Source organism: Rhinolophus sinicus, linkage group LG02, assembly GCF_036562045.2.
Source record: "Rhinolophus sinicus isolate RSC01 linkage group LG02, ASM3656204v1, whole genome shotgun sequence".
In the NCBI taxonomy this organism is placed as follows: domain Eukaryota; kingdom Metazoa; phylum Chordata; class Mammalia; order Chiroptera; family Rhinolophidae; genus Rhinolophus; species Rhinolophus sinicus.
Window position 1 is genome coordinate 138,499,325 of NC_133752.1, and position 13,371 is coordinate 138,512,695.

At 35.7% G+C, this 13,371-nt stretch overlaps 1 long non-coding RNA gene across 1 annotated transcript in view; it reads left to right on the forward strand.

Annotated features, from left to right (window-relative positions):
• LOC109447781 (uncharacterized) overlaps window positions 1–13,371 on the forward strand; it is a 424,051-nt gene that overhangs the window by 305,956 nt on the left and 104,724 nt on the right. Inside the window, exon 6 of the long non-coding RNA XR_012493921.1 lies at window positions 12,098–12,203. This is a non-coding gene — a long non-coding RNA (uncharacterized LOC109447781). The remainder of the gene's footprint in view (window positions 1–12,097; window positions 12,204–13,371) is intronic.

Here is a 13,371-nt window from a genome sequence, read left to right on the forward strand (position 1 = left end):
GAGACAAAGATCCCATCTTCAAGGAGCTCTCAGACCATGAAGCGAATCAGTACTGGCAACATTGTATTATTTCCTCTTATTCCCATAATTCAAGCGGATGATAAATGAGCAGGTCACATGAATGTGTGAAACTATAAGCAACTGTCTCTTTATGCCTAGTAGCTTGCAATAAGCCCCATGTTGGCAAGGTCCAAATATCATCAGATGGTTTTTCATCCTATTGTTATATCATTTGTTGTTTCTTGTCTTGATGAAAAGTGTGGTTCACAACCAACCACCATCTGTGCTTTTCTGCTATGGTCGTTGTATAGTAGTTGTATAAATGAACATGAAATGGTATGGAGGAAGGAAAATACGGGTTCTAGGAGTCACAGCATCTATGTTACAATCCCAGCTCTGCTTGGAATCTGGCTAGCTGTGTGACCATACATACATTTCTCAATGTTTTACTATCATCAACTATAAAATTGGAGTTAATATCTCCTCATAGTGCTTTTTGAAAAGGATCAAATGTGATAACTCTTAAAGAATATCTCAGACAATACCTGGGCACCATTGCCTTAGTGGAGAGACAGGACATAATAGTGCCATATTGAAATTGTGTTACCGCTATGAACTGGGATTCTTTAAAGAAGACTGATATTCAACTTGTGGGCACTGGTTCTGCTCTACTTGTTGTTCATGGCTTGGTTGGTAATTGTACTGCACTGGCTGTTATCCTGACTTTCACTTTTGCCTTGCAGGAAGCTCTTTGCACGATAAAACTACTTGTTAGTGTCCTGGTTCTAGAGCAATTAAAACAACCCTATCAAATCCAATGCGCCCTTTTTATAACAATCTTTTTTATTATTCTAAAATAAAATTCATAAGTAATACAACCAACCTGCCTACAATACAACATGTAACTGTTATATAGAGGAGAACTAAGGAAAAGTAATTTGTGATAAAATCATGTCTTTATATGTAAATGCATGTGCATCAATATACTGAAAGACGTAATAAAGTGGTTACATGTTTGCACTTATTTATAACGAATGAGGCTGTTATTAAGAAGATCAGAAGCTATTATTTACAAGAAGAATGAAAACATTAAGGAGAAAAAGTACAAATGGATACAAGACTAAAAACGTGTTAGGATGAGTAATAACAGGATGTATATATTTGTAGATCGTAATAAAAAGAGAAAACCAATCCTAGTTTAAGTAGGAGAAAATCTGAAGAAGAAATAAAAAGTGTAGAAAGTGAAGTTCAATATTCTTACAAATGAGCTGGACTCTGTTTATAAGTGTAATATCAAAATTCCCAATGTTATGACATGGATAGGATAATGACAAAATATCAAAGAAAATTCTGTTTCCTATCTTGCCAGATATGTATTTAGCCTCTAGTATTTTAAAAGTCCTTGAATGCTGTATTTTTTGATAGATGATGAATAATAGGAGGCAGGTTAAGGAAAGGAATTGGAGTTCACGAGGCTGTAGACAAGATGTTTGGGATACCTCTGGAGACAGTATCAGAGTAAGACTTAAAAACAACAAACAACCCCTAAAATCACCAAATAATTTCAAAATGTAATTTTTACAATGTAGATTGCTTATTTTGCTTCACAATCTTTGAACATAAATATTATAAAACAGTCTCTTTATATTGGATGAAACCAGCCTTTTTATATTGGATGAAACTCAATCCAATCTCTGTGTTTTATATCTCTGCTAATACAATATTTGATATGAAGTCCATTAAAAGACACCTCAGATTTCTTTTATTATGACTTTTTGTGCCATATACAGATACACACTGAAACAAGTTTGTTATATGGGCTGCTTCACAATTGGTGATGTGCTCTCTCAAAATAGCAAACAACTCTTACTAACATTCTAAACCAAGCAAAATCCATTCTTCTTTTGCTTTAAATGGTCGATTGCTTTCCTGGAAATTCAGTGTACATTAAAACTGTTGAGAAATGCTTTGAGTTTGTACACAAAGTAGCTTTAGGTTTCAGGTTCAGATAATGACAAACAAATTTCTAAATGATGTGACTATTTGCTGGGATATTTAAAACTTGTACAAGACTCAGCTTCTTCATTGGGCACACTAGCCCCTGCACTGCAGGACGTTTAGCATGCCCGCTCCATCAAATGCTAGAAGTATCCCTCAATCACTGTGAAAACAGAAAATGCCCCCACATATTTCCAATATGCCCTCTAGGGGGAGGTACCACCTCTGCCGAGAATCAGTGATCCAGATCTATGTATCCTGCAAGAATTACGATGGCTGTTCTCGTCTACCCTCTGAACACATACTTTCTCCTTCCTTTCCATGTTGTATTATACAGGCAATCCTGTGTGATACTCCCATTTTTAATGACAAAAGAACTATTGAATTGAACAACTAAAATATTTCTGAAGGTAACCCTTGGCAAGAAGTTCAACTCAGTAAGACCCTGTTGTTATTCTATTTGTATAACACATAGGTTGTGTGTGTGTGTGTGTGTGTGTGAGAGAGAGAGAGAGAGAGAGAGAGAGAGAGAGAGAGAGAGAGAGAGAGATATCTTTCATAAGTTATTATCTCTGAACATGATGTCACTACAGAGGGATAAGGGATGTAGACATCTTGACGTCTGGCACTTGACCTTTTTGGCCTTTTCATCAACTAGGACAGTGCCTGGCACATAACTGTTGCACTACTCATTTCTGTTGGGTAGATGTTGAATGAGGCATGCTGGCACACATGCCAGCAATCCTGAGTAAGGGAAAGAGGGACACTTACCCACTAGGAAAGATGGCAATTGGTGGAAACTGGTGTCTGAGGGGTTATACCTGGCTTAATGATAATCCTGGGGGCTGTTAGCCCAGGGAGGGTATGAGGCAGGTGGGAAGAAAGGGGAGTAAGGAAGCACAGTTCAAGATGAGGTTCTAACAGCTGGGGTAAGCAGAGTATTCAGGAGTCTTGGGGAAACACATAGACAAGCAGGAAAGCTGATCTATTGGTTCACATCCCCCATAGCCAGGCTGAGACACCGGGGCGAGACTGCTGGAACTCCTGAAAGGATCATCAAGAACAGAGTACAGTGCGGTGGCTTTGGCACCAGGTTGAAGTTTAGGGTCACGTTCCAGGTTTCAAGGAGACCTGAGGAAGTCAGCAGGGCAACAGGCTGGAAATTTCAGAATAGAGTCAAAGGAAGTATCCCAGTGCTATAGTTTGAATGGGATGGGGGTGGGGATAGGAATGGAATGAACTATGCCGGGGGACAATTTAGAAAACCAGGGGCATGGGCTCAAGTCTCAGATACAATTGACAGCAAATGGGAGTTTGAGAGTAATGTAGTGAGACAGAGTCTGCCACCAGTCCGTTGAGGGGAGGACAGCATTTTGAGCTGCAATGAAAAAGAACTGAGGCTGTTAAAGTCACTCTGGGGTTGATCTGGAAAGTAGGGCCAGGCTGGCCTCAGCTTTGAAGGACGACATGAGGCAGGAGGAAGGGAAACTAGCTAGGTGGGTGGTAGACGTGAGGTGAGGTAGGCAGCATCGTTTTTTAAGTATAAAGTTGAATTAGGTGATGTATTTTGACCTTTAATGTACTATGAGGTGCTTGAGTTATGGTTAATTTTTACTATATAAGTAAATCACAAGAACTTACTAAGAAAGGCTTAATTCTTAGTGCCCCAACCAGAGGGTAAGCAGACCAAAATTTCCAGGTTTATTTTCAGTAACTAAAATGTTGGGGAAAGGTCTAAAGTATCCCAGATGGAATGTAACTTGAAGTGGGAAGCAGGAAGGAGGGAGAAGTGTGCGCCATTTCTCACCTTGACTTTACATCTGTTATTACTTTCTTATTTCCCTGAAATACTAGGCTTGTCTCCACAAAAAACAATCCCTTCTTCATACACACTACCTCCTCCTGCCTCCCCTCCCATAACAAAGAGAAGGCAGTAATATAAATGTGAGGCTCTTTTGTTTCTCAACCTATCAATAGGATTGATTTTATCTGAGCATCAGTTATCTTAAATTTCAATATTGCTTTATCCTCCACAGAATAATGACTACATGTGTAGAAACAAACATCCACATAACCACTTAATGAAAGGGGTGTGACGACAGGACATTTCACTATAAACAAAAATCTCAGCATAATATTTTTCATGTTATTGAAGTCTGCAAATCTTTTAGCCACACACCCTTGTATTATGGATCCTTGGTCTGTGTTTCTCCTGAGCAGGATCCAGGGGGAACCACAGAGTGTCTATAAAATTGGGCAGGAGTAGTTATTTCAACCTAATATTTTGTGTACATTAAAACAAAGCGTTAAAGAGAATTATTTTTAAAATAGAGAGCATTTAAACAAATACTTTATTTAAAGTAGACGAAATTTAAGTCAAGATATCTGTCTCAAGGTCTAGTAAGCCAGGCTGTTGAAAAATATCATATCACCTTTGTGAGTCCATTTGTGGATAGATTTAGAAGCCATAAATTTGAATTCTGGGATGTTTGCAAAGCCAAGATGAGCTTTCTCACAGTCACGGTGATCAACTTCTTGGTGCTCAAATATCTATGGACAAGGATCTATGACAAGGATGCTGTGACCTTCATAAAACAGCTTCTAAGGACCGGTTCTGTGCACCTGGTTGATACCTGGTGAAAGAGTGCTGCCGCGCAGTGAGTATCTGTTCTCACTGTTTACCAAGTCCTTTGCCCCCATAAGTTTAAATTTAGGCTCATCTATAAGAAAAGCCTTCCATACTTAATAAGAACCATGATTTATCCTCACCAAGTTGGATAAATTAAGCCTATCACTGTTATTTTGCAAATAGACTGCATTTTATTCCCTTTACCTAAAACGCGGACTCCATACCCTCCTGGGTATGATCCAAACGCCATGCTTCCAGGCCCAGCCAGAGACTTTCATCATTTTAGATCCTGGCCGTCACCGAAACCCCGAACAGTCCTGATAATCTCAACTGCATAATTCAACTTGCCTTTCTTTGGGTTTCTTTCTTTCTTTTTTTACTGTTTGCTGTTGTATTCAGTGTTAATCTTGCCTCCTCCACCACAGCAAACATTTCCTTAAGGCAAGTTTCGTGTGGTAAGCATCTTTGGCCTTCAACTAGTACAGAAATAAGTTAGTATTTTTGCCCAAAGGAGTTTATGATTTACAAAGCACTTTCTCCTTCAAGCCTCGTGGTAATTCAGGGAGGGGGGACACTATCATTATCCCCATTTTACAGATGAGGAAACAGGCTCACAGAGGTCAAATTATTTGCCTGATATCACACTCTCAAGGAAATGTAGGGCTAGAACTGACCTCTGCACTCTGGATTCTAAATCCTTGGCAATTTCCACCCTACACTGGACCTCTAATAGGTTGCGCAGTGTACCTAGAATTATTTTACAGAGAAACTCAGTTACATAAGGATGGGGGCATGTTTACGATTGTTGTGCTTTACAGGATGGAATTTAGTCTGAAAATTCAAACGTTTCAAAGGTTTGTGTTTGTAAGAGCTTTAAATACATTGATATTGTGGGAAGAGATTGATGTGAACCCTATTTCCATAATTGCCTAGAGTCACGTAGTTTTATACGTGCGCGCGGGGGCGCGCAATGCTGAATGGAGTAAAATCGTAATCTCCTTTCATTTGTTCACACTTGAGAGAGAAACTTATTTAACCCAGTTTATTTTTCTCCCTCTCTTTTTTAAGGTATTGCAATTTGGTTCTAAATGTTTATTACTCTGTCAATTACATGGACCCAAAAATGAAATATTAGTACTCCGGGAGATTATTAAACAGAAATATCAAAGAAGACTAAAGCCTCGGCTGACACTATTTTGACGAATGTTATCATTGTTCATTCACTCTCTTTCATAACAACATTTTCAATGACATATTTTAGTCATATATAAAAGTACAAAAATAATAAAACCAGTATCTACGAACCCATCATCATCCAATTACAAAAAAAGAAACAGTACAAATAGAGTTGAAGATCCCTGCGTACTCTTCCACATCATAATTCCTTCCCCCCATCAAATTATTTCCAAATTTTATACTTGGATTATATATATATATATTTTCTAAATGATATTTAGTATTATTTTACCACTTAATTTTTATGAGAGTTATCACACTTTTTGTTTTCCTTTGAAACTTGCTTGTTTCTATGAATGTTAAGTTTTGTTTTTAAACCTACTTTATTGAGGTGTGATTGACATACAAAAAGTTGTACATACTTAATATATATAACTTGATGAGTTTGGAGATAAATATACACCCTGAAATCATCACCAAAATCTATGCCATAAAAATATCCATTACCTCCCACCCTTTACTTATTATTATTGTTTTGTATGTGTGCATGATAAGAACACTTAACATGAGCTCTACCCTCTTAATGAGTTTGAAAGTGTACAATGCAGCGCCGCTGACCATAGGCTCCATGCCGTGCAGTAGGTCGCTAGGACTATTCATCTTGCCTAACTGTAATTCTGTGTCCCCTGACTAACACCTCCCATAACTTCCTCCTCCTCCCAGCTTCTGGCAACCACCATTCTACTCGCTGCTTCTATGAGTTTGACAATTTCATATGCGCCTTCTGAGGTAATTTTTAACTTAATGTGTTACTACAAAGCTTTTCAGAGATTTAATCAAGGACTGTTCTAATACTGTCATATCAAAATACTATGCTGCGTTCTTTTTTTAATTTTTTTTCCAACTTTATTGAGGTACATTTGACAAATAAAAATTGCATATAGTTAAGATGTACGACTCGATGATTTGATATATTTTTTTTTTTTTTTTTTTTTTTTTAATAATCACCACAAGCAAGCTAATCAATATATCCATCACCTCACTTAGTTACCATTTCCTTCCTTCCGTCCCTCCTCTCTCTTTGATTTTTGGTGGTGAGACACATTTAAGATGTACTCTCTTAGCAAATTTCAAGTATATAATATAGTATTATTAACTACAGTCACAATGTTTTACATTAGCTATCCAGAACTTGTTTATCTTTCATAAGTGAAACTTTGTGTTCCTCGACTAACACCTCCCCCTTTTATCCTCGCCCCAGACACTGGAAACCTTCATTCTACTCTTTGAGCTTGAGTATGACTATTTTAATGAATGTTAAGTTTTTGAGGTTTATTTATTTAGCTTTAGTTTATTAATTTTCACTATTGTGGAATATTTCTTTGGATGACTAATCCAAAAAATATATATATGTTGTACTAAATGTCTGCTAGTGAACATTTAGGTGGCTTTCAGTCTTCCACAATGATAAACAGTGCTGCTGTGGACAGTCTTATGTATGTCTACCATGCACATAACTTAGGGTTTCTCTAGAGTCTGTATCCAGGAGTAGAAACTGGGCATTATTATTCAACTAAGATAACACTTTTCATGGCTTCATGTCCTCATGAATAGTTGCCATTGTCAAACTTTAAATTTTTTCCAAATGATGGGTATAAAATAGTATCACCACATGGTTTAAATTTACATTTTCCTAATTACTATTAGGTTTGAGTATCTTTTCAGATGTTTGTTGACAATTCTCATTTTATCTTCTCTGAATAATCTGTTTATACCCTTTGCTCATTTGTCTGTTTGTTTGAATTTTTCTTTTTGGTTTGGAGAGGGTTCTCCATGTATTCTGGGTAGTAGTTCTTTTTCAGCTATATGCATTGCTAATATCTTCTTTCAATTGGTACTATCTTTTTATTTTAAAGATATATTTGATCACATAAGTTTTAAATTTTAATGTAGGCACTTTTATTAATCTTTATTTTTTATGGTTTGAGTTTATATGTTAAGATATTCTTCCAAACTAAGGTAATAAGAATATTCTATATATTTTTTCTAAAAAGTTTAGTGGGTTGTTTTTCTTTTCATGTTTAATTCTTTATTTTACCTTAAATTTCTTTAATAAGTATGGTGTGAGGCAGGGATTCAATTTTTCCATTTGGAAAACCTGTTGTCTCAGCACTGTTTTCTGAAAAATCAATCCATCACTTTCATTGATTTTTCAGTGCCATTTCTACACTCATCAAATTTCCATGTAGGGTTGTCTTTGTTTCTGGGCTCCTTATTTTGCACCATTAGTTTACTTTCTGTTCCTGTGCTTCTAACTTCATAGCTCCTTAACATTTTAGGGAAAATTTCTTACTCTTCAAAATCATTGTGACTCTCTTTGGCGCTTTGTTTTCCTAGGTAAAATTTAGGACAAACTTACAAAGTTTCACACAAAAAAATCTTTTTGGATGTTGATTATAATCACATTGAATATAAATTCATTCTATAGCCATATTAGAGAAAAATTTATATATATAAATAGAGAAAATTATATATATTTAATATATATATTATATATATAAATTATATATAAATTTATATATATAAACATTTTTCTCTATATATAGACATATATAGAGAGAAAAATTTATGTATATATAGAAAAATTTATATATATAGAGAAAGAGAAAAATATTTATGTATACATATACATTTTTCTCTATATATATATGTATTTTGGCACTGTATATATATGTGTGTGTGTATATATATATATATATTATATATATATATATATATATATATAGTGCCAAAAAATGTATGCACATTTTAAAAAAGGAAAACTGTATTAAAATTATAATACTCAATATATACTGATACCAAAAGATGAATACAGGTCACGTTTGACATCTGCAATTACAAGAGGTGCTCAAAGTGGTTACCATCAGCGTCCAGACACTTCTGATTACGGAGAAGTACTACTGCTTGAGCAACGTTGACCAAAGTGCTCACTTGTATACATTTTCTTGGCACCCCTGGTATATATGCATATGTGTGCTTATTGTTTATATTCCCAAAGTCCCTGGGAATAGGGACTTTGCATGTCTTGTTCACTGCTACAATGCCAATGGCTAGAAAAGTTCCTAGGACATAGTAGGTACTCACTTGGTATTTGCAGACTAAATGAATGAATAAATGTAGGTACATTTTCTTATAATCTTTTTCATAATTTCATTTTTAAGTAGTTAACAGAGAAGTCAGATTTGTTTTTCCATGTAGGCTTATGAAGAATAACACATTATTATAAGAAGAATGTCTCACGCTATACTCATCTCTTAAAGTCACAATGTATATTAGGGTATTAGAGGTTCTGAGAAGTTCTGCAGTAAAGAAATGAGTTCATTTTTTTTGCAAAACATATGGGCCTCCCCTTCTAAAAATACCAGCTCCCTTTTTTTAATACCAAATATAAATACTGTTCTAAAGAACAATTCTACTATATATGGGAAAGTATAGAATTGAAAAAATTTTTTTAAATGTAAGATTATTTAAATATCTTCTCCCAAGCAATTGAATATTTGCTGGGGTGATACCCTAGAAGAATTTAATTCCTGGAACTGGCACATCCCTTGAGAAGTCTTCATTTTTAATAACTTTTTTCCCTGCTAGTATTAAATAAAATGGAAATGATTAGTTGGCCGCAAACTTCCAAAGTTCTACTAGTTCATACAAGTAAAATTTAGTCTGAGAAATGCATTTACAAGAATCAATTTTATTTATCTTATTTCTGAAAGAGAATAAATTGATAAAAACTGTCTTGTATTTGGGTGTCTGTGCTATTGTACTGGTGCTGGCATGACACTCCAACTACTTCTGTGTTCCGACTGTTCTTACTCGTTGATTCTTTGGTTCCCAGAGGAAGAAAATTCTTTAATAATTAAATACTATATATTGTGACAACCTGTATTTTCCAGATTTTAGTGACAGGTAATATTTCCTGTCCCAGACAAAACACTGAACGTATAAAATTTCTTCACTATAACCCTTCTGCAATTGATTTTACATAGAATAACCAGAGTTTACCAGGACTTCTGTGAGTCAATGTGGGCACTGCTTTCCACCAGGATGTAGACACAAACCAGCACGGTCCCAGGCAAATCAAGCATATGGCCATCCTAATTATATAAGACTCGTTTCAGATGACTCCTTTAATATATGATGACTGATATAACTGCCTTACTTTTGAGGACTTTAAAACATACATTTTTATTATGATTGATGCAGCCATTAAAAATTTACCTGTCATAAAACAAAGAGTGTAAAGGCATTGTACATGAAAACTATCAGGATTACCAGGCATCAGAATATGTAGGATCTCTTTTTATAAAGCATCGTGACACTGTACTTTAAAAGAACTACAGGACCCTGAATACAGTCAAAGCCAAGTGTCTTTCTTTTTGTTTGCAACTGTTTTCAAATAAAATTTACATATTATAACCTTTTAAAAAAATGCTATGGATATGTCAGCTATCTTGGTATTGATATTGGTAACCCATCATCAAATTTTGCTTGGGAGAGGGAGGGGTGGCCTTTTTGAAAGGGAAAACTTAAGAAAACTCTGCAAACTAGTGAGAATGTTTTTCCATTTTTCCAAATAATCAAGTAAGATTGTATGCTTTTTAGAATTAATTTATCTTTAGGGGAGTCCTTTTTGACATCTTTTTTGTAAGATAGTAACAAAAATGATCCCCCCAATTGTGTTTTATCAGTAGATGCTGAAGATGTTTGATCCAGTTGGTTTGTAAAGGTATAATCTGAGCGTGTGTAAGCTGAAGGCTCATGTATATGTAATACAATTATAAGCATAGACAGATACAGATGTAGATACACATGTTATATGATATAGGATATAGTTATCCACTCTGCTTACGAGGAGTTTCTCAGGAAGATAATTTGATTCTTTCAGAAATATGTTAATTAGGTTTGGGGCTTTGTAGCAAAACTAAATTATGTGGAATAGTCAGCTGTAGATAGATAGATAGATAGATAGATAGATAGATAGATAGATAGATAGATAGACAGATAGATAGCGAGATAGATGTTAGCTAGATGACAGTTAGATAAAGATATAAATGTATCCAGATTATATAGCATATCCAGATGTAAATATAGATATAGATGATACAAATATAGGTATATACAAACACAGACATAGACACAAGCATAAATTATGTAGCCAATTCTTCCCTATTTTAACAAATGCATTTAGGGCACCTTAATAACAAAAAATGATTCCTTTCATCTTGATTTACTTTTCCCAAATATATTTTAGCTCTTATATAAATGAAACCCAAGGAATAGTTAGGATTTATATTAAGATTACAGATTTCTTCCTTCACATGCTAATTTGAGTTACGCTTTTAGAGAATAACTGGTTTGGAAGACTTCTCACAGGCTTGTACCTTGCTGGCTCCCCAGCCTGGAGTGTTCCTTACTTAGATCTCCAAGACGCGTTCCCTAACTTCACGCATATCTCTGTGTTCATTTCATGTACTCAGAGATATCTTCCTGAACACTATGGCCAAGAGAGTGAGACAACCCTTCCCCATCTCTCTGTGATATTCTGATTTGTTTTATCCCCTTACACTTGTCATTCCTGTCATTCCATTTCTTTCATTCTCTCCCTCTCCCTCTCTCTCTCCCTCTCCCTCTCCCTCTCTCTCCTCCTTCCTCCCTACCTTCCCCTCCTCTTGTCCTTCTTTCCTTTCATTCATTCATTTATTTATTCCCTAGCTGTCTCTCTAAAGAACTGGAACTTCATTTACTTGTCATTGTATTTTCAGTGCCTAGAATACTGCCTGGCACAGAGTAAGTGTCTAAAATATCTTTGTTGCATGAGTAAATGAATGAATGAATTAGAATTCATCCAGTTTAACTCAGGAGATGATGCTACATGAGAGTTGGTGATCCTCCACGGAGAAAAGGAAACTATATCTTTTGAACTCCAACTGCATTCTGGGCATGGTGCTAGGGATGGCTGGGAATATCATTCAACAGACTCAGACGTGAAGTGGAACTGGTGTCATGTTTTGTTAACTGAATTTACTTTTTATTTTGGTCCCTTATTCTGCTGGGCAATGGAAACTTTACCTTAATCTATTTGGGATTCCATGTCCCTTTCTTTGGGTTGTGCCTATATTGCCAGGGTTGACGTGTATGAGTAGGGAGGCAGGGGCCTGGTGTTGTCAGCTTTCCATGTTGGCATCTGATGAAACATCTTTGTTCCTGTCTGGTCCTTGTCATTGATCCACACAGGTCCCTGCAGATGTGGCTTTCTTGAATTCCTGACAACCTGGGCACATGGCCAGCTGTCTGGCAGGGCAAGCTGAGATAAGGGAAGATTCTTCCTTGCCTCCTTCAGGTACATGAGACTATTTTGCTGCATCTGAGAAGAGAAATTAACTGCAGATGGCACTTTAGGGAACATTTAGGAAAAAACGTAGAGGAAAAGGTGCTGTATTTAGATCCTTAGAAGTGGTCAAGAGGTCAGATGACAAAATGGCACCATGGGAACCAAAGAAAAAGAGGATCTTATAAAAAGAGAGAGTGGTCAACAGTGTCAAACACCAAGAGAAACCAATTGGAATGATGGATCATGTCTATGAGGTGCCAAAACAATGACAAATTTTTTTAAGGGAGTAAAAAAAAAAAAATGTTAGCTAATATATGATAAAATATAGGCAAAACATTTATTTGAATTTTTTTCATATCAAAAAGTTTTGCAGTTTTTCTATAGAAACCCAGGGAAGGAATGCTGGTCAAGGGTGACTTTTTCACTTTGCAGTTGTAAGATTGCTTAGTGCAGTGACAGTCACGGGCTCTGTTTCCTCACCCCTAATTTCACTAACTTGACACCCTTCAAAAATATTTAGTATTTCATCCTTAGATTTGTGCTGTTTCTTAAATGGCAATGACCTTTTGTTATGGTCAGTTGCTCATTTTCTTTCTGCCCACCCCCCAAAGAAAAAGGTTTTGTAGAGGCGTTACACAGAACAGCTGCTTGGAACATGTATGGGCCAGTTTACATTAGGCTGTTTTTTCTTGAGAAAGTCATAGTTTAAACAAATGGTTGTGTCTATTTTAATCATTTTTGCCCTCTTTTGAAGTGTTTTTTCAAACATAAGTTTTTTTTTAGAATAGAGTTTTGCATTATAAATTAGTCTGCTCTGTCATGTCCCTTTTAAACACAGCTGTTACTACAATATAAACAGAGTTTTAAAAATGTAGATAAACAGTTACAAGAGGAAGAGTTTCAAGTGTTTTTAACACATGGTAAGTTTTTGCTTACTTGAATTCTGTGGTTTGAAAGTTGAATTTGAAATACACTTTTGATTTCACAGATGTCAGGCTATTCAATACAGCTGTTCATGGATGCCCTAAAAAGCATTTTAATTTCACAGTCAGCATAATTTTGACAATATTATATTTTTGAAGTCATATCAGTAGTAAACATAAGATGAATATGGAAGTGCTATAATGATACACTACACAACACCTTTTTGAGGCACAAATTGTGGACTGGAAATCTT